We start from the raw sequence: 21959 nt of genomic DNA, 5'->3' as shown, positions 1-21959 counted from the left end.
TCAAACCAGTCTCAGGACTGAAGACCACAACAACAACAACAATTTGTGGTGGCAAGAGAGACATAGCTGTCATTACTGTGTGCCATATTCCTGAGCTAGACCATGATGTACGATGTTACCTAACTGCAGTGCAATAATTCAGAACACCTATGTGTATTCAGAGCTAATAATTAAACTAGCGTAATGATAGACATTACTCGTAATGACTGGCACATTACTACTTCAATGATATCCATTGTTACATAGATACTTCCTTGTTCAACAAACACTAACACACCTCCGTAGCTACCTTACATGAAAAGACCGCTGTAATTACTATTACTACAGTTTTCTAATTATTATTACACTATGTATCGTATTTTTACAGTAATATGAGTATGACTTTAGTGGAATATTTGAATCGATCATTTCAAAAACGTCATGAGTCACAAAAGTATTATTTTACTGTAGTAGGGAAAAACTTCATACAGCATAAACCGTTCGTGTAATTCTTATCAGTTAGATGCCATTAGTAGTACAGTTTAGCACCAAAGTAAATTTAAAAATTGCTGACTGATTACCTTTCTTGCAATGAACGTTTTATGTGTTACAATAAATGAAATCAGTACCTGCAAAAAGTGTCGATTTATTACAAAAATAAAGTACACTGCAAAATCATATATGACTATGACTACATTATTTACATTTTGTGCTACAGCTGTGTTTCTTATAACAATGTAGAAGTAGAACACATCAAAATAAGTTAATCTTCTTGATCATCGTCTTCATTGTTTGTTTCCCCCTCCGTTAGCCATTCTTTCAGTTGCTCACAAAATTTCATACGCTCAGGTGGAATGTACCTTTTCATTTTCAAAATATCTTGTATTATTTTGACGTTGGTGGGTACACTTTTTTCAGGATATATCAACTCACTTTTTTAAAGTAGACAGGCCACCATTTTTAAACGCTAATGCACCAACATCGTTGATAGTTTCGACTGAGAATTTACTTGATGGCTCTTTCATCAGTATGACATATTCTTCAGGTACATAGGTCGTGTCATGACGTCTTACCAGCTTCAAAGTGCAAAAATCTCTATCGTTTAGGACGAAATTATGCCCGCTTATAAAGAAGTAATGTTTCATCCTATTAAATCTCACATTTAATGCAAATATTATACGAAATAAAATTATTGTTTGATTTTTATTTTAACTGGTGCTTCTTGATATAATACTGTAGAAAATGGATAACATAATTTCCACCTTTCTTGGCTTCACCTTCATGAGACACATAAAAGTGTGACTGCCTGGTCATGATAATACGTACGCTGAGAACACGGAAACGTAGCTGTCTCCAATAAAAAATATCCTGAACAGGAACATTTGGTAACGATAAATTTTTCATGTATTCAAAATTCAGCCCACAGATATTATTTTTCTTTTCATCTTTTTCAGAAATTTCTTTAGTATTGCAAATTTTTTTGAACCTTCTGGCTCATTAATTTCGCAACCACACTTCACTTCGTAGATTCAGTAAGGTGACATTACGTATCTTAGGTGACACTTCTTCATACGCAGTACAAATATCGACGTTTGGGCGCCCAAATCTGAAGTCGAAATTTTCCTTGAATATTTGAAGTAAAATTTGAAAGATCAGTAAATAATAGTGGGAGCGCGTCATATTTAGTTAAAATAGGTTTTCTTGGTATATAAAAGATGAATACATGTTCTTGAGTCGTAATGATAGTGAAATCAAAGAGTATGGGTAATAAAACAATTGAATACTGAAATGACAAAATGTCAAACATATATGACTATTAATGTTAAATTTCTTCAATCTATAAATATCCTTGGGTTAGCACTGTGAACCATCATCTTTGTAGTATACATGTATACAACAATTCGTCAACAACTGCAAATGAAGCCACATTAAGTTGGATGAAGAACTAAAGTCTAAAAGGGAACAAAACGAGATAAAATTCAAAGACAGTTACCACCTCGAGTGTCGCTCAGCACAGACTACAGAAATATGTGGCTTATAAGGAGCTGCCCGACCATTGTCCTCCATTCTTGTTAACTCCCTACAATCTACTTACAGTCACTGGGCTAGCTGGTAGCTCTTTGGAGCTCACGAGGGATTTCTTCGACTGATTTCATGCATTTTTTTTTTAAACCACACTCCACAACGCTCGACGCTGCCTACCGATCAATAGAATATCTTAAGTTTATCTATTACGGATGTTTTAGAAACCATGATTATTTATTCAATGTAAATCCATAAAACTGCAACCAGTCACGTGTTTGAAACAATTATTTATCATTCCGTGAACTGGTTTTCGAATCTTTCCAGGCTCATCTTCAGATAGTTTTTCGGAAATTGCATATCTATTTCAAGCATGATGCTGGGTGCTAGCCTGTGACAATATGGGCGTCCTTTTTTTATAGTATTCACCTGTCTGCTTCGATTGTTATGGGCAGTCGTTGCCACACCACACACTTTGACACAATATGTATGCATCTACACTGTGACAGTGGAACTTTGGCTACATTCGGCATAAATATTTATTTCAAAAACGTGAGTGGCTGCAGTTTTATGTACTTACATAATATGAGATGTAGCTGGTCTCGGTTTGGCTGGGGTCTTTCCTTCGTGTTTTCACTTCACAGTCACAGCCGACTTGGGCAGCTTCAAAAGGATGGAAATGTCGCTGATGGATCCTATAACTGGTGAATGATCGAAGCCATTGAGCTCTCCTGCTTACCCCTTTCTGCTGTTACCGCTTGTCTGCTGACAAAACTCCCTGCTTCCTTTTGTAAATTCGGATCAATTTACTGCTCAATTCTGCATTACATAGTGGTGTACAGGCCATCTACAGAGCATAGCGTAGAAATGAGCTAGTCACATCCTAGAGGTTGTTTTCAGAATGAATCTCTTGCTCTGCAGTGGAGTGTCCGCTTCTGTGAAACTTCCTGTCAGATAAAACTCTATGCCGGCTAAAATTCTGACCGAGTTCGTGTCCTGTTCCTACACAACAGTTTTAATTCTTTTGGGTAAGAGTGCTTACATTTCAAAATTAATTGTTTCTATTCCAAGCAGAGTATCTGCTGCGATTGTACGTGGCAAGCAAAAATTGTGTTTCGACCAGGATTCGGAATGCCTACAGGCAGGGATCCGGGTTCGAATCCTGGTCCGACAAAGAGCTTCATCTCGTCGAGTACAATCGGTGTACCATATCTTCCACGGGAAGATGCTTGATAAGCAATAATAAGCCACACGTGAACAAAACAAAGGGTTTATTACGACCACAGTAGAGAGATTTGACAACAAAGGAAAAACTTTTCTCAATACTAATAATGTAACTTCTCATACAATACAGTTAGAGTCACGAACGATGGCTGTAGAATTTATGCTTGTTCTGTGCACCTACGTCACGCATCTGCGACAGCCAAGGAGCGTTCAGTAGTGTTCTGAGCGCCCTGCTGTGACTCCCGTAGCTAATTAAACGTAGCATTAAACGTGATCGTTGAGTTTTGGTTAGTGAATTTCTATTCCATTTGTTGCGAGTTGTCACCGCTGATGCTGACGGTAGATGAATTCAGCATAAGCAAGAGAGAGACATAATTTGCAAGATATACGCTCTCTTCAAGCGGGAAGCAAGCTAGTGCTCGTTAATTCCTTACATATGTTCGACACAAGAATCTCAAAGTTCTCTTAACTGACGTGTAATTTCAATATGATTAAATTAATAGTGCACTGTTTAAGAGGATCTTCCTCGTGAAATATACTTTCCTAGACAGTGGTAGTTGAAGACAGAAAATGCAGGGTAAGAACTTGAATTACTTTCTGATTACATTTATCTAGAAATGTATTTAAGCTTTAATTATGCTCCAGACTTGGAATCGGCAACAACACAATCCTCCTCCGTGCTTCGACATGCGCGAACCGCCGTCGTTCGTGGATCGGACTATAACAGGCATACGTCTGGAACACACAGTGGATAAAAGTAGTGCCACTGGTAATCCGTAACAACGGAGGTTGATCGTTCGGCTTAGTTGGCCGACAGGTACGTCTGGGGATATCGCTGGTAAATCATAGGTCCCACAACGGTGGTCTCCGACCGGGGGATGACTGATGGGCTGCTAAGAGCCGGCGCATGAATTGGCCAAGAGCTTCAGTGGAGCGAACTGCCGAGGAGTTGGCTTGCATCGCCCTATATAACCAGGACGGGAAGGAATTCGATCTTCTGCACACGTGACACGACGGAGAAAACAGGTCTCTGACACGTACCTTGGGGGCTCTTGTCCTGCCGTTTGTGGTTATTGTGATCGACGCATTCCGGGGAGGTAACGCCTTGTGCGTATGCAAGCCCGTGATGTTTTAGTGTTTGACGGGTTGCCGATCGCTGTAGGCGAACGTCGAGTACACGGCACGGTGTTTAACTTGAGTGACGTTCGAGTAAGCTTTGTCAGCGTTTCCTAACGCTGAATGCAACATGGCTTTATTTAGAGCCGAATGAGCAGCTGAAATGGTGACGAAGGTGAAGTGAACAAAAGACACCAAGAACAGTTCCACCTGAGGCTATAGTACTGGACATTGTCTTTGGGCATTATTGGGAGTGATAAAAATATAATAATTCTACAAGGTAGAGAAAAGTCTGTGGCCGGGCTGTCGGTCTGCCTCACTGAACGTAGAACACAGCATTTCTTAGCTGTGACACTAGGAGGAGGGGGGCAGGGGGTTGAGGAGTGCAGCGCCTCCGCCGTTTTCTGCCCCCAGGAAAGTTCCCCAGTACTTATCTAAAAGCAGACTGTCTACTTGACGTCATCGTGGAGGGACGAGCGAGATAAATGTAATTGTACAACTGTGGTTCCAAAAGATCTCCGCTTTATAAAAAAGTACAAAGCCCAGTGAAATGATAATTAAAATCGACACCCTAGCTGCAAACAGGCGTTGATACACATCATTGGGGACATGTTGAAAATGTGTGCCCCGACCGGGGCTTGAACCTGGGAACTCCTGCTTACAGAGCAGACGCTCTATCCACCTGAGCCACCAAGAGTACAAACTACATTGCGCCTGCAGGAACTTAAACCTTGCACGCTACCCATGAGACCCACATTCCCAACATGTCCACCCCGCTACATTCGTGGTGCGCCTAATAGATGTATGCCCATCACACTCATTATTCATGGCAGATTAATCTACCGTGCAGCTTCTCTAGAGAATCTGCACGGTCATTAATGGCATCTGTTCCTTTGGGAACAGATACTACCTTCATATATAGTTAAAATATGGCTACCCGGCCATTGACCTTCTTGTGCGAACGCACACGCTATACCCCAACTCGTACGGTACTTGGTATATTAATCTGCCACGAGTAATGAGTGTGATGGGCAAACATCTATTAGGATCACTACGAATGTAGTGGTGTGCACATGTTGGGAATGTGGGTCTAATGGGGAGCGTCCAAGGGATAAAGCCCTGCAGGCGCGCTATCCTCTGTCCCGTTGATGGATCAGCTGGATAGAGCGTCTGCCATGTAAGCAGAACATCCCAGGTTCGAGTCCCAGTCGGAGCACACATTTTCAACATGTCCCCAGTGATGTATATCAACGCCTGTTTGCAGCTAGGGTGTCGATTTTAATTATCATTTCACTGGGCTTTGTACTTTTTTATAAAGCGGAGATCTTTTGGAACCACAGTCGTACAATTACATATCTAGAGCATCACCTTCAAATCGGAGAAAGGCAATTGCAAATCACCTCTGCAGAAATGTTTCCAATAGAAGAGTGTGGGCTTTTCCGTACTTTCACAATGTAATGACTGTAAATATGAAACCATACAGATTAAGTTCATAAACATTAGAATGTTTGATAAAATCACTTTCACACATTTTCATCCATACAAACGCAACGAGCAGCACAGCGTACCGCTGGTCTCGCACTCTGAAGGATGGAAGTTCGAAACCCCATCGCGCCGTTCGTATTTCAGTTTCCCTGTGTTTCTCGAAACTTTTTCAAAGTTCGTGAATATTTCCTTAGAGAAGGATACGTCCGGTTTCTTTACCCATTCTACCCCGATGCTTCTAAGGACTTCGTTGTCGACGTGCCGTAAACTGTAATTATTTCCATTTTTCTCACTAGTACAATCCCATCTGCAAACGCGCAGTACTCCCCTTTCACTCTCAAATACGGCACAATTAGACACATTTCTAGTACTTAGCAAAGAGAATCATAATTCATTGTATTTCTGTTAGTAAGAATCAAATACGTAAAATCGCGGAAATCAAGAAATACCAGTTATAATCTGTCAGAATACTATAGAGGTATTATCCGAGTAACGAACACTGTGACGACAAGGATTGCTACTTGTGCACTGGAATAATAGTCCTAAAACACTAAAAGATGCTCGCCGAAAAATATAAAATCATTAGAATCCTGGGAATCACAGGCAACTGATCTTAAAATTTGTTTTCCGTCTTCCACTACGTGGAAATTCCTTCTACATAGGGCCACAGTGAGACGTAAGATGAAATAATGTTATTTATGTACAGTTATAGCACCTAAGCACGAGATTTACATGTCGAAACGCGATGTGGTTAATCAGTTTAAAAATAATCACGTTAATATTGAGGCTGTTTATTTAAATATATGAACTATAATTGTATTGCTTTTCCGTTCTGAATTATCTTCCTGCTCCACGCTGGCTGAGAAAAACGATGTGTCTTCATTTGCGTTTATTCAGTCTGTCACTTAAGCAAAAATATACTTCCGCTCAACGTGAATGATGTTTCATGTAGCCGCTGAACCTGTTCCAGACGTGATTCATCAAACTCTATATTATACCTATCCAGGCACAACGAAGTAGGAGCCAGAACCTCATATCCTCCTCCGAGTCGTTCTCAGAAGGCTGCACAAACACCGACTAATTAATGACTGACAGACATAATTAGATATTTGTCAAGTCTGGAGCATAATTAAAGCTAAAATACATTTCTAGATAAATGTAATCAGAAAGTAATTCAAGTTCTTACCCTGCATTTTCTGTCTTCAACTACCACTGTCTAGGAAAGTATATTTCACGAGGAAGATCCTCTTAAACAGTGCACTATTAATTTAATCATATTGAAATTACACGTCAGTTAAGAGAACTTTGAGATTCTTGTGTCGAATATATGTAAGGAATTAAAAACTGAACGAGGTGGGACAGTGGTTCAGAGAATGAGTTCGCGTTCGGGAGGACGTCGGTTCTAATCGCCTTCCGGACATTCAGGTTTAGTTTTTCCATAGTTTCCCCAAATCCGTTGTAGCAAATTCTACGTCTGTTTCTTCGAAACTATAACTGCCTTTTTCCTTCCACACCGTTCCGCAGAACAAAGTTGCACTCGTAGTCAGTGGTACCTGAAACCCGTATCTTACAGGTGTTCATAAATCAGTAACGCAAAAGTTGTCATCAGCTGTAAAAAAGAAAAAAAAAGTTAATAACTTACAGAGATGTTTAATGCTGCATCTAATACAGTATATATTCAAGTTTTATTTACAAATGTATAATGGGGCGACCTTTTGTAACACGACAAGTGTCCCGTCTGTAATCGACATAGCCGGCCGCGGTGGTCTCGCGGTTCTAGGCGCGCAGTCCGGAACCGTGCGACTGCTACGGTCGCAGGTTCGAATCCTGCCTCGGGCATGGATGTGTGTGATGTCCTTAGGTTAGTTAGGTTTAAGTAGTTCTAAGTTCTAGGGGACTGATGACCACAGCAGTTGAGTCCCATAGTGCTCAGAACCATTTTTTTTTGTAATCGACATAGAGACTGCAGACCGACGCTGACCCTGCGTCCTATATGATACTCAGCCAGTTTTGGTGAAACGGTTGTAGCAGTTTAATAACAGTTTGTATTTGAGGCAGTGGTTTGCGATATTTAGTACTGAACTATCTCTGAGCTGTGGTAGCGGATTTGAATGAAAACATAGACTCCGCACGCTCTGCAGCGTTATGTGACTCGATGATGATTAAAGTTAAAATCTTCTGGGGTGTTAGGCCGCGTCATATTTCATCTAAAATAATCGACGTTTCGACCCCTCTTCTGGGATTTTTTTTTTTCAGGATCTTCCGGTGTCCACTACTGCCAGAACATTGTCAGAGACCAGTGTCGCGTTCTATTATAAAGGCGAGTTTTCCCACGTTTGTGCTGGAGAAGTGGAAGTATTGGTTAAAATTCTTGTGGCTACCATTGGTGGGCCATCGTTATAGGCTAATATTCCCGCGCTGATGCAGAAGAAGGTGCTTATTGGCTAAACTCTTGCGGATACTACTGGTGGCCCATTAGACAGAAAGGTACTGTTCTACACTTACGCTGGAGAATGGTTGTTGGTTGAAATTCCTCCTGCTGCTGTTGGTTGGCCGCCATCAATGGCTAGATGTGAAACGGGCAGATCAAGAGAGGGTGAACGTTTACCCAAAATATTATTGTCCACCGAGGTGATTTGCAGCGCGTTGTTTATGATGTTCGCACACCGCAGCCGCATATTCGTTCATGGCTGGAAGCCACGATTCCGGATGCCTATAGCCGTTCTCGCCATTGAAATGCATTCTTGGAAACTTCAACCTCTTCTCGGACCTTTCTTGTATAAATTTTTGTTTCCTTAGCCAGCACACGTACGTTATTAAAATCGATATCATAGCCACAGTTCTCATGATGTTCCGCTGCTGCCGATTTTACACTTTGTTTTAGCCGCCTGTGCCGTTCGTGTTCCTTAATGCTTTCTTTAACAGTTCTTCCCGTTTCGCTTATATACACTTTGTCGCAGCCACATGTCACTTGATAGACGCCTGCATTGTGGAGGTAACCAGGTGCATCCGTTTTTCATTGGAAAATATCTTTTATTTTGTTTTGGCTAAAGGAATATGTCTGGGCACCATTTTTCTTTAGAACTCTGCCAATGCGGTCAATGACCCCAGAAACGAACGATAACAGCGGGAGAAGGCGGTTCCTCGTCATTCTTATTAGCGTGATTAATATGCCGCCTATAAGTCCTGTCGATTCAAAAACTATCATAAACCATTCGCCTTCAGTGTCCTCTTTAAAAAATTCAACTCCGATTCCAAGTTGTCGTCATCACTGATACGGAAGGCACGTGAAGACAGTGTTGAGCACTGCTTGCTTCTGGGCTGGGTGGTGGCGCGAAGTGGCATCTAAATACCTGTTTGTGTTAGTCGGATTTCTATACACTCTGTGACCTAGAGTGTTATGAGATATTCTATATACCAACATATTAGGAAAGGGAGACCCACCTCACTCTCAGTCTCCAAGGTGACAATGTTCTAACAATAGTGGACACCGGAAGATCCTGAAGGTATTCCCGCAGGGAGGTCGAAAAGTCGATTATTTTAGAGGAAATATGACGCGGTCTAACACCACAGAAGATTTTAACTTTAGTGACAACGGCCACGAAAGCCTGCAGACTTCCATGGTGACTAGCATTCGGTAGGACGACGGTACAATCCCGCGTCCGACCGTCCTGATTTAGGTTTTCCGTGATTTCCCTAAATCACTTCAGGCAAATGTCGGGATGGTTCCTTTAATAGTGCACGGTCGACTTCCTTTCCCCTCCTTATCTAATCCGATGACACTGATGACGTCGCTGTTCGGCCTCTTCCCCCCAAATCAGCCAACTTGCATGATGATTGTTGGAATAACTCGTTCGCGCATGTGACCTAACGAGAGCGTCAGGAGCTAACACTGTTAGGCAAGAATAAAACTTGTAAATACACTGATGAGCCAAAACATTATGACCACTCCCCACCGCGAGGTTGTATCTTGCCTGGAGGCGCTGAGGCCACGTGAGGTGGTAAGAGAAGTATAGGAGGGGAGCAGAGATGAATGAGAAATCATTCTAGAGACAACGGCCACGAAAGCCTGCAGACTTCCATGGTGACTAGCATTCGGTAGGACGACGGTACAATCCCGCGTCCGACCGTCCTGATTTAGGTTTTCCGTGATTTCCCTAAATCACTTCAGGCAAATGTCGGGATGGTTCCTTTAATAGTGCACGGTCGACTTCCTTTCCCCTCCTTATCTAATCCGATGACACTGATGACGTCGCGGTTGAGCAAAACGGTCGACTTCGGCAAAAGCTAGATTGCTGTGGCCCAGTTATAACACCTACACCCTAACAGAACAAATAGTCCTGTCACGGGAAAAACCACGTATAACACCTACTACGTTGCTTGTTTTACTGGCATGCAGTTTAACCAAGTGACGACAAGATTTATTTCTGTGACAAGGCAGCCACGTATAACACTACGGCCATAGTAAATTTGCCAAATATGGACTGCACTTGCAGTGGATGTCACCCTCTGAGAGGAATTTAGAAAATTGACCGAGTTTACCTAACGGAAAAATTGGTACCGAACCTTAATTTCGTAATAACAGCTGTAGGTAGACAGCAAAAAGAAATAATTTAGCAAGAAGTAACAGCAACTAATTACTGTTAATTGAAATAGTCATATGGACGCCAGTCTAATTAGGCATAATAATGTGAAAGCATTATTTATAAAAAAATCTATTTTTACTAATTCAAAACGAACTTCCATTAAATACTGTTTTGTGAAGTGCTATGAACACACCCAAATGGATAAATTACACAGTGGTTAGCAGCAGTTGTCACTTTAGCAGTTAAGCAGTCACAAGATTTGCAAATGAGCCTTTTCTCTTGTTTACTATAATCATTACTTTTGCCTTTAAGTTATATAGCTTACACTTGCCCTCCACTACCCACAGAAGATCAATTAGCACATCATAATAGTCGAGTACAATTAATACACCCGTTTACTATACAAAATCAATAAGGAAGCACAGTATACAAACCTGCCTTTACTTCTCAGTAATCACTCAAAGATTCATTAGCCAGAAACCTACTTATCTGATTTATCCTTCTTGTTATGACGGAAAAGAAATGTTCTCCCACAAACTATCCCTTTCTTTGTAACAACCAAACTATACACATTTTCAAAATTATGTAGAATTAAGGTGGAATTGGAATACTCTTTCATTTGAGACCATTAATTTTGTACTATTTTAACACTCTTTACCCTGACAATAACCTCTACAAAATCAAAGATAATCTCCAGTAAACTTTTCCTTCAAACCACCTCAAGACAAAGTGTTTTATGATACCACTTGTGAAGCAAGTAGCTTTTGGAAACAACTAAGTTCCAAATTAGACAAACATAAATAGTCTCTTTTACATATATGAAAAACAAGTAAATTTTACCCTGCACATTAAGAGTAATGGCAAAACTTTGCCACACATCAATAAAATGCACTGTAAAACTGTTAATGCTTTTTATACAAAGGACAGTCACAGATTTCATCACTGAAAGGAAAGGATCCTACTTGGATAAGTGCATAGGATGAACACGTTGTTCAAACACATTTTGAATATTAGGATTATATTTTCACAGAACCAAACACAACATTACTGGTTCATACAGATCTGACCTTTCGTATGTGTGACGAAGTGGTTGCGCAATCGTGGTGGCGAGCATGTGGCGGTTAGGTCGTCTTTCCATTGGCAGTAATTAGCTCTATTTATTTCTTCTTGGCGTCGTTATTATCATTTGTATAGCTTTTCCCAAATCGAGAGCACCATTTCACAGCCACATATTAAACCCGAGGCCATTCCATTCGCCGACCGGGGTGGCCGAGAAGTTCTAGGCGCTACAGTCCGGACCCGCGCTGCTGCTACGGTCGCAGGTTCGAATCCTGCCTCGGGCATTGATGTGTGTGATGTCCATAGGTTAGTTAGGTTTAAGTAGTTCTAAGTCTAGGTGACTGATGACCTCCGATGTGAAGTCCCATAGTGCTCAGAGTCATTTGAACCATTTTTGAGCCATTCCCTTCCACTCGTAAGCCTCACTCTGCATCTGTGCTGTTTACTCGTCAGTTACTTGCTGCCCACTGACACCTGTGCTCTCTCAATTGCCGCTCAGACTGAGCGCCACATCCATTTTTTCCTAGCGTGCCAACTCACTTCCGTTGCATATGGGAACTACTTTAGGTTTCTCTTTCTACAAAACAAAGTCCCTATGTATGAAGCAGTTATTACATAGTTTCCAGCAAACATATTTTAAAAAATCTCATTATTTAAAGATATTAAGAAGTCAATACAAATATACATAATTAAATACCACTTCCCTCCAAATAACATAAAGAACTTAACTTGCAAACAGTAAACATGTCACGCTACCTTTCAACTTCTTTACGGTAGATCAAAGACATCACATAGTAAAGAATATACACTTGACATTAATCCGTACAAGTTATTAACAATACTGATTGTAGTGTTACACAATGTCTGGGAGCGAGCATCTCGGTAACGGCGTAGCTGGTCTGGTGTTCGCGTGCTAATGTCGTGAGTATCTATGGAAAGTGGTTGAAGAATGATGAAAGCACGAGTAGGCGACAAGAAGTTGGACGTCCATATCTCATCACAGAACATACGGAGCGGAGGCTTGCCTTCTCTCTGCAGCAGGATAGGCGGCGATCTGTGGCACATATGACAACAGAGTACAGTACTGGCGCAGGCCTAAGTGTTGTTGAGCGCACCGTTCAGATCACAGTGCTGAACATGGCTCTCCACAGCAGAGGACCTTTCCGTGCTCCCATGTTGACTCGCCACCATCGTCAATTACGATTACAGTGGAACTGTGCTCATGGAGATTGGACGGCGGATCAATGAAATCGTGTCGCCTGGTAAGATGAATCCCGTTTATTATTAAGCCAGGTCGATAGTTGTGTCCAGATACGCGCATCCTCCAGGAGAACGGGTGATCGAAATATGCAGCGCATCACGGACGCAGGCCTTTAGGAGCGGCATTCTGTTATGGAAGACATTCACCTGGGCTTCCATGGGACCTGCGGTAGTAACCGAAGGCACCATGACAGCTGTGGGCTACGTGATTAGGGACCACCTGTAGCCCCTTCCGCTTTATGACTTTCCCAGCAGCGGTAGTATCTTCCAGCATGATAACTCCCTTTCAAACTGGCAGAATCGTGTTATAATGGTTTGAGGAGCATGACAGAGAAGTCACGTTGATGTCTTGGCCATCAAATTCGGCTTATCTGACTCCGATGAAGCCCAACTGGGAAGCTATCGGGCTCCGGCTCCAAGCCCACAAACCTACCGCCCGTAACTTACGGAAAGTGTTGACCTGTGCGTAGGTTATCTGGTACCACAAACCTCTGGAAACTTAGCAAGTGCTTGACGAATCCGTTTCACGCAGAATCAGTGCTGAATTCCGTTGCGAAAGTGGGCCAACACGCTCTTAAGTAGGTCTTGCGGTAGCGTTCTCGCTTCCCGTGCAAGGGGTCCCGGGTTCGATTCTCGGCGGAGTCAGGAATTTTCCCTGCCTCGAGATGACTGGGTGTTGTTGTTTCGTCTTCATCATCATCATTTATCCCCCTGTTCAAGAATCACAAGAGGAGGAGGTATACTTGGAAAAGGCAGGGAGATACGGGAAGATTTCAATTAGATTACATCATGGTCAGACAGAGATTCCGAAATCAGATACTGGATTGTAAGGCGTACCCAGGAGCAGATATAGACTCAGATCACAATATAGTAGTGATGAAGAGTAGGCTGAAGTTCAAGACATTAGTCAGGAAGAATCAATACGCAAAGAAGTGGGATACGGAAGTACTAAAGAATGACGAGATACGTTTGAGGTTCTCTAACGCTATAGATACAGCAATAAGGAATAGCGCAGTAGGCCGTACAGTTGAAGAGGAATGGCCACCTCTAAAAAGGGCCATCACAGAAGTTGGGAAGGAAAACATAGGTACAAAGAAGGTAGCTGCGAAGAAACCATGGGTAACAGAAGAAATACTTCAGTTGACTGATGAAAGGAGGAAGTACAAACATGTTCCGGGAAAATTAGGAATACAGAAATACAAGTCGCTGAGGAATGAAATAAATAGGAAGTGCAGGGAAGCTAAGACGAAATGGCTGCAGCAAAAATGTGAAGACATCGAAAAAGATATGATTGTCGGAAGGACAGACTCAGCATACAGGAAAGTCAAAACAACCTTTGGTGACATTAAAAGCAACCGTGGTAACATTAAGAGTGCAACGGGAATTCCACTGTTAAATGCAGAGGAGAGAGCCGATGGGTGGAAAGAATACATTGAAAGCCTCTATGAGGGTGAAGATTTGTCTGATGCGATAGAAGAAGAAACAGGAGTCGATTTAGAAGAGATAGGGGATCCAGTATTGGAATTTAAAAGAGCTTTGGAGGACTTACGGTCAAATAAGGCAGAAGGGATAGATAACATTCCATCAGAATTTCTAAAATCATCGGGGGAAGTGGCAACAAAACGACTATTCACGTAGGTGTATAGAATATATGAGTCTGGCGATATACCATCTGACTTTCGGAAAAGCATCATCCACACAATTCCGAAGACGGCAAGAGCTGACAAGTGCGAGAATTATCGCACAATCAGCTTAACAGCTCATGCATCGAAGCTGCTTACAAGAATAATATACAGAAGAATGGAAAAGAAAATTGAGGATGCGCTAGGTGACGATCAGTTTGGCTTTAGGAAAAGTAAGGGGACGAGAGAGGCAATTCTGACGTTACGGCTAATAATGGAAGCAAGGCTAAAGAAAAATCAAGACACTTTCATAGGATTTGTCGACCTGGAAAAAGTGTTCGACAATATAAAATGGTGCAAGCTGTTCGAGATTCTGAAAAAAGTAGGGGTAAACTATAGGGAGAGACGGGTCACATACAATATGTACAACAACCAAGAGGGAATAATAAGAGTGGACGATCAAGAACGAAGTGCTCGTATTAAGAAGGGTGTAAGGCAAGGCTGTAGCCTTTCGCCCCTACTCTTCAATCTGTACATCGAGAAAGCAATGATGGAAATAAAAGAAAGGTTCAGGAGTGGAATTAAAATACAAGGTGAAAGGATATCAATGATACGATTTGCTGATGATATTGCTATCCTGAGTGAAAGCGAAGAAGAATTAAATGATCTGCTGAACGGAATGAACAGTCTAATGAGTACACAGTATGGTTTGAGAGTAAATCGGAGAAAGACGAAGGTAATGAGAAGTAGTAGAAATGAGAACAGCGAGAAACTTAACATCAGGATTGATGGTCACGAAGTCAATGAAGTTAAGGAATTCTGCTACCTAGGCAGTAAAATAACCAATGACGGACGGAGCAAGGAGGACATCAAAAGCAGACTCGCTATGGCAAAAAAGGCATTTCTGGCCAAGAGAAGTCTACTAATATCAAATACCGGCCTTAATTTGAGGAAGAAATTTCTGAGGATGTACGTCTGGAGTACAGTATTGTATGGTAGTGAAACAAGGACTGTGGGGAAACCGGAACAAAAGAGAATCGAAGCATTTGAGATGTGGTGCTATAGACGAATTTTGAAAATTAGGTGGACTGATCAGGTAAGGAATGAGGAGGTTCTACGCACAATCGGAGAGGAAAGGAATATGTGGAAAACACTGATAAGGAGAAGGGACAGGATGATAGGACATCTGCTAAGACATGAGGGAATGACTTTCATGGTACTGGAGGGAGCTGTAGAGGGTGAAAACTGTAGTGGAAGACAGAGATTGGAATACGTCAAGCAAATAATTGAGGACGTAGGTTGCAAGTGCTACTCTGAGATGAAGAGGTTAGCACAGGAAAGGAATTCGCGGCGGGCCGCATCAAACCAGTCAGTAGACTGATGACCAAAAAAAAAAAAAAAAACGGTCGGGCGAAGGCAATGGCAAACCACCTCCCCTTGGACCTTGCCTAGTCAGAGGTGCGTGTCTCCCGTATCGTCCCCTACGCTCCTCGGAGTATAGGACCTCAGTCATATTTGACAATATTCTTCTCGGGTGTGCAGCCGGATCATAAAGTCATCTTGACACAATATTTCAGCTGTCCAACTGGCCGCAATCTTCAGGTGAGAGTGCTGGTACCACTCTCACCTGAAGATGGCGGCCAGTTGGACCGCTGAAATATTGTGTCAAGATGACGTTATGATCCGGCTGCACATCCGAGAAGAATATTATCAATTATTATGCCGCGAAAGCCTTCGTAATCACATCAGATGGTCATAATGTTTTGGCTGATCAGTGTATATCGCATTCAGTGCTCTATCAAACATTTCTGCGAGTTATTTACCTTCTTCGCAATTAAAGCTTACTTTTGTATAACTAATTTATAAACGCCCTGTACTTCTGTCTATAGAAGAACTGTCTTATCGAGTGTGAGACATAGGACCTACGAGGTCGAAATACTAGACACCTTATTTTAAATGTGAGTCTTAGGTGATAACATCGACACATCACCGATACAGAAGTTCCCTGGAACAGGTGGTATCGTTGAAGAGCACCGACACCGTATAACAAAGTTCGTACGTCCATAGCGCATCGGACACTGAATGATGCAGTTGGTTTGTTGTGTCATGGACAACGAACAGTCCACTACGAATTGTGAAAAGACTATTGACAGCGGCAACATCATTTATAATCCGAATTTGCTGAGCTGCTCCCGCGCCCTCAAAGCTCAACCATGCGACTTTTTTCTATGAGGTTTCATCAGTGATACGAGAAAGCAGAGCACAGCACCTATGAACTTGAATAATTTGAAATTTAGTATCTGCAGAACGAAAAATATAGTGAGAAGGATCTCTATGGAACTGCATCCTTCCTATAACTCCAAAGACGCCATCCACAGCATACATATTACACGATTAGAAAATTTGAGAACTAACGTCGATACATACTGAACATAAAGGAATGATACGTCAAAACATTTCAATATGCAGCTGAAACGGCGGCATTCATACAGATCGCCACAGCAACCAATGGCACATCAATGTCGAGGAATCTCGGAAAGACAATTTTAATGCCTTTTGACGGGGTCGGAAGGAGAAAAAGTCATCATCTAACATTGTAGTCAGCCTTAACTCTCGCAACTACTTATAAGATTTTTTGTTTGCTTTGTTTTTGTTACGCAAAGCAGCAGTTGCACGAGGACTCTGACATTTTTCCTACAAGTGTTCTTCCACGAAAGAGGTCAAATATCGGAAAGTGAGAAATGTTAATTGCAGAATGTGGTGCCACACAACGTGGTGCTACACAAAACTGCCGCTAATAGCATACGCACATAGCGAACACACACGACACAGATCTGTAAGTCCACGGTATTGGCGGCAAGTTAAGAAAACCATCCCGAAACACATGTGCTACAAAACGCTACTGTTTCCTGCGCATGTACCCTGACATCAATATGGGATATTATCACCATGCAGACGTACACAGGCCGCACAGCGGGTTGGCATACTCTCGATCAGTGGTCGAGCAGCTGCTGGGGTATAGCCTCACATTCTTGCACCAGTGCCTGTCGGAGCTCCTGAAGTGTCGTAGGGGTGTGAAGACGTGCAGCGATACGTCGACCGAGAGCATCCCAGACGTGCTCGATGGGGTTTAGGTCTGGAGAACAGGCAGGCCACTCCATTGGAATGATATATGCTGTTTCAAGATACTCCTCCACGATGACAGCTCGATGGGGCCGTGCGTCATCATCCATCAGGAGGGACCCACTGCGCTCCTGAAAAGGCGGACATACTGGTGCAAAATGACCTCCCGATACACCTGACCTGTTACAGTTCCTCTGTCAAAGACATACAGGGGTGTACGTGCACCAACCATAATCCCACCCCACACCATTAAACCACAACCTCCATTCAGGTCTCTTTCAAGGACATTAAGGGGTTGGTATCTGGTTCCTGGTTCACTGTGCAGACTATACCTAGACTCGTCGGTGAACATAACCTGGGACCACTGTTCCAATGACCACGTACTGTGTTCTTGACACCAGGCTTTACGAGTTGTCCTGTGGCCGGGAGTCAGTGGAATGCACCTTGCTGGTCTCCGGGTGGATAAACCACGTCTGTTCAGTTGACTGTAGACTGCGTGTCTGGAGACAATTGTTTAATTGGCTGCGGTAAGGTACCGAGCAATGCTACCTGCAGTACTCCGTGGCCGTCTGCGGGCACTGATGGTGAGATCTCGGTCTTCTTGTGGTGTTGTACACTGTGGACGTCCCGCACTGTAGCGCCTGGACACGTTTCCTGTCTGCTAGAATCGTTGCCATAATCTTGAGATCACACTTTGTGGCACACGGACGGCCCGTGCTACGACCTGCTGTGTTTGACCAGCCTCCAATCGCCCTAGTATCCTACCCCTCATACCGTCATCAAAATGTGTTCTTCGAGCCATTTACAACACACAGTCACCATTAGCAAGACTGAAAACGTCTGCATCGTACTCTGACTTGCACCAACACACCTCTGCGTAAGTGGACTGCTGCCAGCGCCACAGTGTGACGACCGCAGGTCAAATGCATCGCATGGTCATACCCCGAGGTGATTTAAACCCGCAAACCGACCACCAGAGCGTTGTTTCACCATGTATCAGCATTATCCTTAATTTATGAGCATGATTGTAGAAATCCATCACATTTTATAAAAAAAGTATTGTGTATATACCCTGTAGACAAAAAAATGCGAAGCAATTATCCGAATGGAACGGAAATCGGTGTATGTGATGTAGACGGGTGGCCAAAGAAATGTTTGTTGGATGTCCTCCTGAGGGATAGCGTGCCAAATTCTGTCCAATTGGCGCATTAGATCGCTAAAATTCTAATCTGGTTGAAGGGCCCTAATGCTCCAAACGTTCTCAGTTCGGGAGAGATAATGCGGCCATGCTCCCCAAAGCGGGGTTTGGAAATCAGGAAGAGAAGCAGTAGAAACTCTCGCTGTGTGTGGGCGGGCATTATATTGCTGAAATTTAAGCTCAGATTGTCTCACCATGAAGGGCAACAAAACGGAGCGTAGAATATTGTCGACGTACCGCTGTGCTGTATGAGTTCCACGTATGACGATCACAGGGGTAGCATTCCAGATCATAACTTCTGCTTGTGGGGCCGTATGGCGGGCGACGGTCGAGTTAGCATCCCACCGTTGTGCAGGGCCTCTCTAGATACATCATCGCTGGTCATCGGGGCTGGGTTCGAAGCGGGAGTCATCACTGAATTCTACTCCACTCAATGAGATTCCCGGCCGCATCAGGCGTGACGTTTTAATTTATTACTTGTTTACTACAAACTTATTCGCGACGCATATTGTAGATAGTGTTCGTATATACCACTGAATTTACCTGCAAAATTGTTTCTTTGTACGACATATAGCTCAGGAGATAAGGCGTCATGTACGGTGAGCTGCGGGAAAACAGAACTGCAGGGCGTAATCTGTTAGGTTGGTTCAAATGGTTCTGAGCACTATGGGACTTAACTGCTGTGGTCATCAGTCCCCTAGAACTTAGAACTACTTAAACCTAACTAACCTAAGGACATCACACACATCCATGCCCGAGGCAGGATTCGAACCTGCGACCGTAGCGGTCGTGCGGTTCCAGACTGTAGCGCCTAGAACCGCTCGGCCACACCGGCCGGCTGTAATCTGTTAGAGATTCAGGTGAAACGAGTGTACAAATATGAATGAATATATGTTAAATATATGTGCGTATGCGGCAAAGCCATGGGTAAAAATATCCTCCTAAATCGTTGGATCACATTTTACTTGCTATTTGGAAAGAGATACTGTTGAGGTAACAACCAGCGATACCCTGTTGGAATAGCGATGTTAATGTGATGAAATAAGGGGGGGGGGGGGGGGAGGGGTTTTATCAGACCGACAGACGAGAGAGGAACGAAGAGGTGGACACATATAGGAGGGAGAAGGAGATGGAGGGAGAGAGGGGGAAAGAGAAATGGTCAGAGAAAATGAAGAGGTGATGGACACAGGGAGGCAGTGGAAGAGATGTAGATGGAGAGTGGGGAGGCGAACAATGACATACAGTGGAGAGGATGAGTTACCCCAGAATATGATGCCATACGCAAGCAGAGAATGAAAATAGGCGTGGTAAGATAATTTACTGAGATGTATGTCGCCAAAATTTGCAATGACCCTAACAGCATAAGTAGCTGATCTCAAACGTTTCAGCAGATCTTCATTGTGTTTTTTCCAGTTCAACCCCTCATCAATGCATACACCTAGAAATTTTGAATATTCTACCTTAGCTACCGATTTCTGATCGAGGTCTATATTTATTAATGGTGTCATTCCATTTACTGTGTGGAACTGTATATACTGTGTTTTGTCAAAGTTTAATGAAAGCCCATTTGCAGAGAACCACTTAATGATTTTCTGAAAAACATCGTTTACAATTTCATCAGTTAATTCGTGTCTGTTGGGTGTGATAGCTATACTTGTATCATCGGCAAAACGTACCAGCTTTGCATCTTCGTGAATATAGAATGGCAAGTCATTGCCATATATTAAGAACAGAAGAGGACCCAAGACCGAACCTTGCAGCACTCCAGTTTGAGAAATCACCAGTTTTTTGCATATTATATGAACTTCTTATTTCAACTTTATGCGCTCTTCCAGTTAGGTATGATTTAAACTTGATGGACAGAGAAAGGGGAAATGCTGAGATGGACTATTAAAACATTGGCATAAATACATACCTGACCATCGCCGTCTACTCAGCTTGCAAGAATATAAATGACATTTGGGTCGTTTGAAGGAGAAAAGTATGCAACCTTTGCCAAAAACATCTGTTAGGATTTTTATTTTGGTTCTTAAAAAGCTCTACCATAATAGTTATTTGCATTACATGATTCATCTTTGTACTTCCGTATTTTCCGACTTTCAGTAAGGAAGGTTTAAATGGCTCTAAGCACTATGGGACTTAACATGTGAAGTCATCAGTCCCCTAGAGTTAGAATTACTTAAACCTAACTAACCTAAGGACATCATAAACATCCATGCCCGAGCCATGATTCAAACCTGCGACCATAGCAGCAGCGCAGTTCTTGACTGAAGCACCTAGAACCGCTCTTCCACATCGGCCGGCTAGTGAGGAAGGCCTAACCTCAATTTCGCCATTCTTTTGACGACGCCATTACTCTCCGTTACGTGAAGCTCCGTTGTGTGGTGTCACCGCCAGACACCACACTTGTTAGGTGGTAGCCTTTAAATCGGCCGCGGTCCGTTAGTATACGTCGGACCCGCGTGTCGCCACTATCAGAGATAGCAAACCGAGCGCCGCCACACGGCAGGTCTAGAGAGACTTCCTAGCACTCGCCCCAGTTGTACAACCGACTTTGCTAGCGATGGTTCACTGACAAAATACTCTCTCATTTGCCAAGACGATAGTTAGCATAGCCTTCAGCTATGTAATTTGCTACGACCTAGCAAGGCGCCATGTTCAGTTACTATTGATATTGTAAATAATGTACAGACAAGAGCTACGTTCAACATTAATGGATTAAAGTTAAGTATTCAAGCATCTCCGTACTTTATTTATTAGACTCAACTCCTTTAACTATTCCACAAGCTACATCCCTTTTTTCTAAAGTCTAAACTCCTTGTCCTGTTCCAGGCCTCACGCCAGCCTGCGTGAGCTAAACGCGTGCCTTTTGGCTTCCTCTAACATTCGTGGGCTGGCTCTCCTGCCAATCCACAACATTTTGGCGACGAGGCCATACCGCGTTCTTAAGTATACTGCCCTGATTTACTTGTGTAATGGCTTCGCCACCATCTCCAGATGTACTGTCCGAATTTTATCGCTTACAGCATCAGCAGACGCAGGCCTTACTGGATGGCCTTGGACAGCTCGTCCAGGGTCAACGTGCAATGCAAAACGATGCGGCAGCCGCCTCTCCACCGCTAATGCAGCCACAACAAGCAGTTGCACCAACTTTTCGACCTTTTGATGCTGCACTGGAAAGCTGGACGGAGTGGTCACGCTATTTTGGATTCCATCTCGCCGCCTACAGAATTCAAGGTAACGAGCAGCAGCCATTTTTGTTGTCTTCCGTCGGCGTCCAAACGT

This window comes from Schistocerca nitens, chromosome 1, assembly GCF_023898315.1.
Source record: "Schistocerca nitens isolate TAMUIC-IGC-003100 chromosome 1, iqSchNite1.1, whole genome shotgun sequence".
Classification (NCBI taxonomy): domain Eukaryota; kingdom Metazoa; phylum Arthropoda; class Insecta; order Orthoptera; family Acrididae; genus Schistocerca; species Schistocerca nitens.
Note: the sequence above shows the minus strand (reverse complement) of the source record.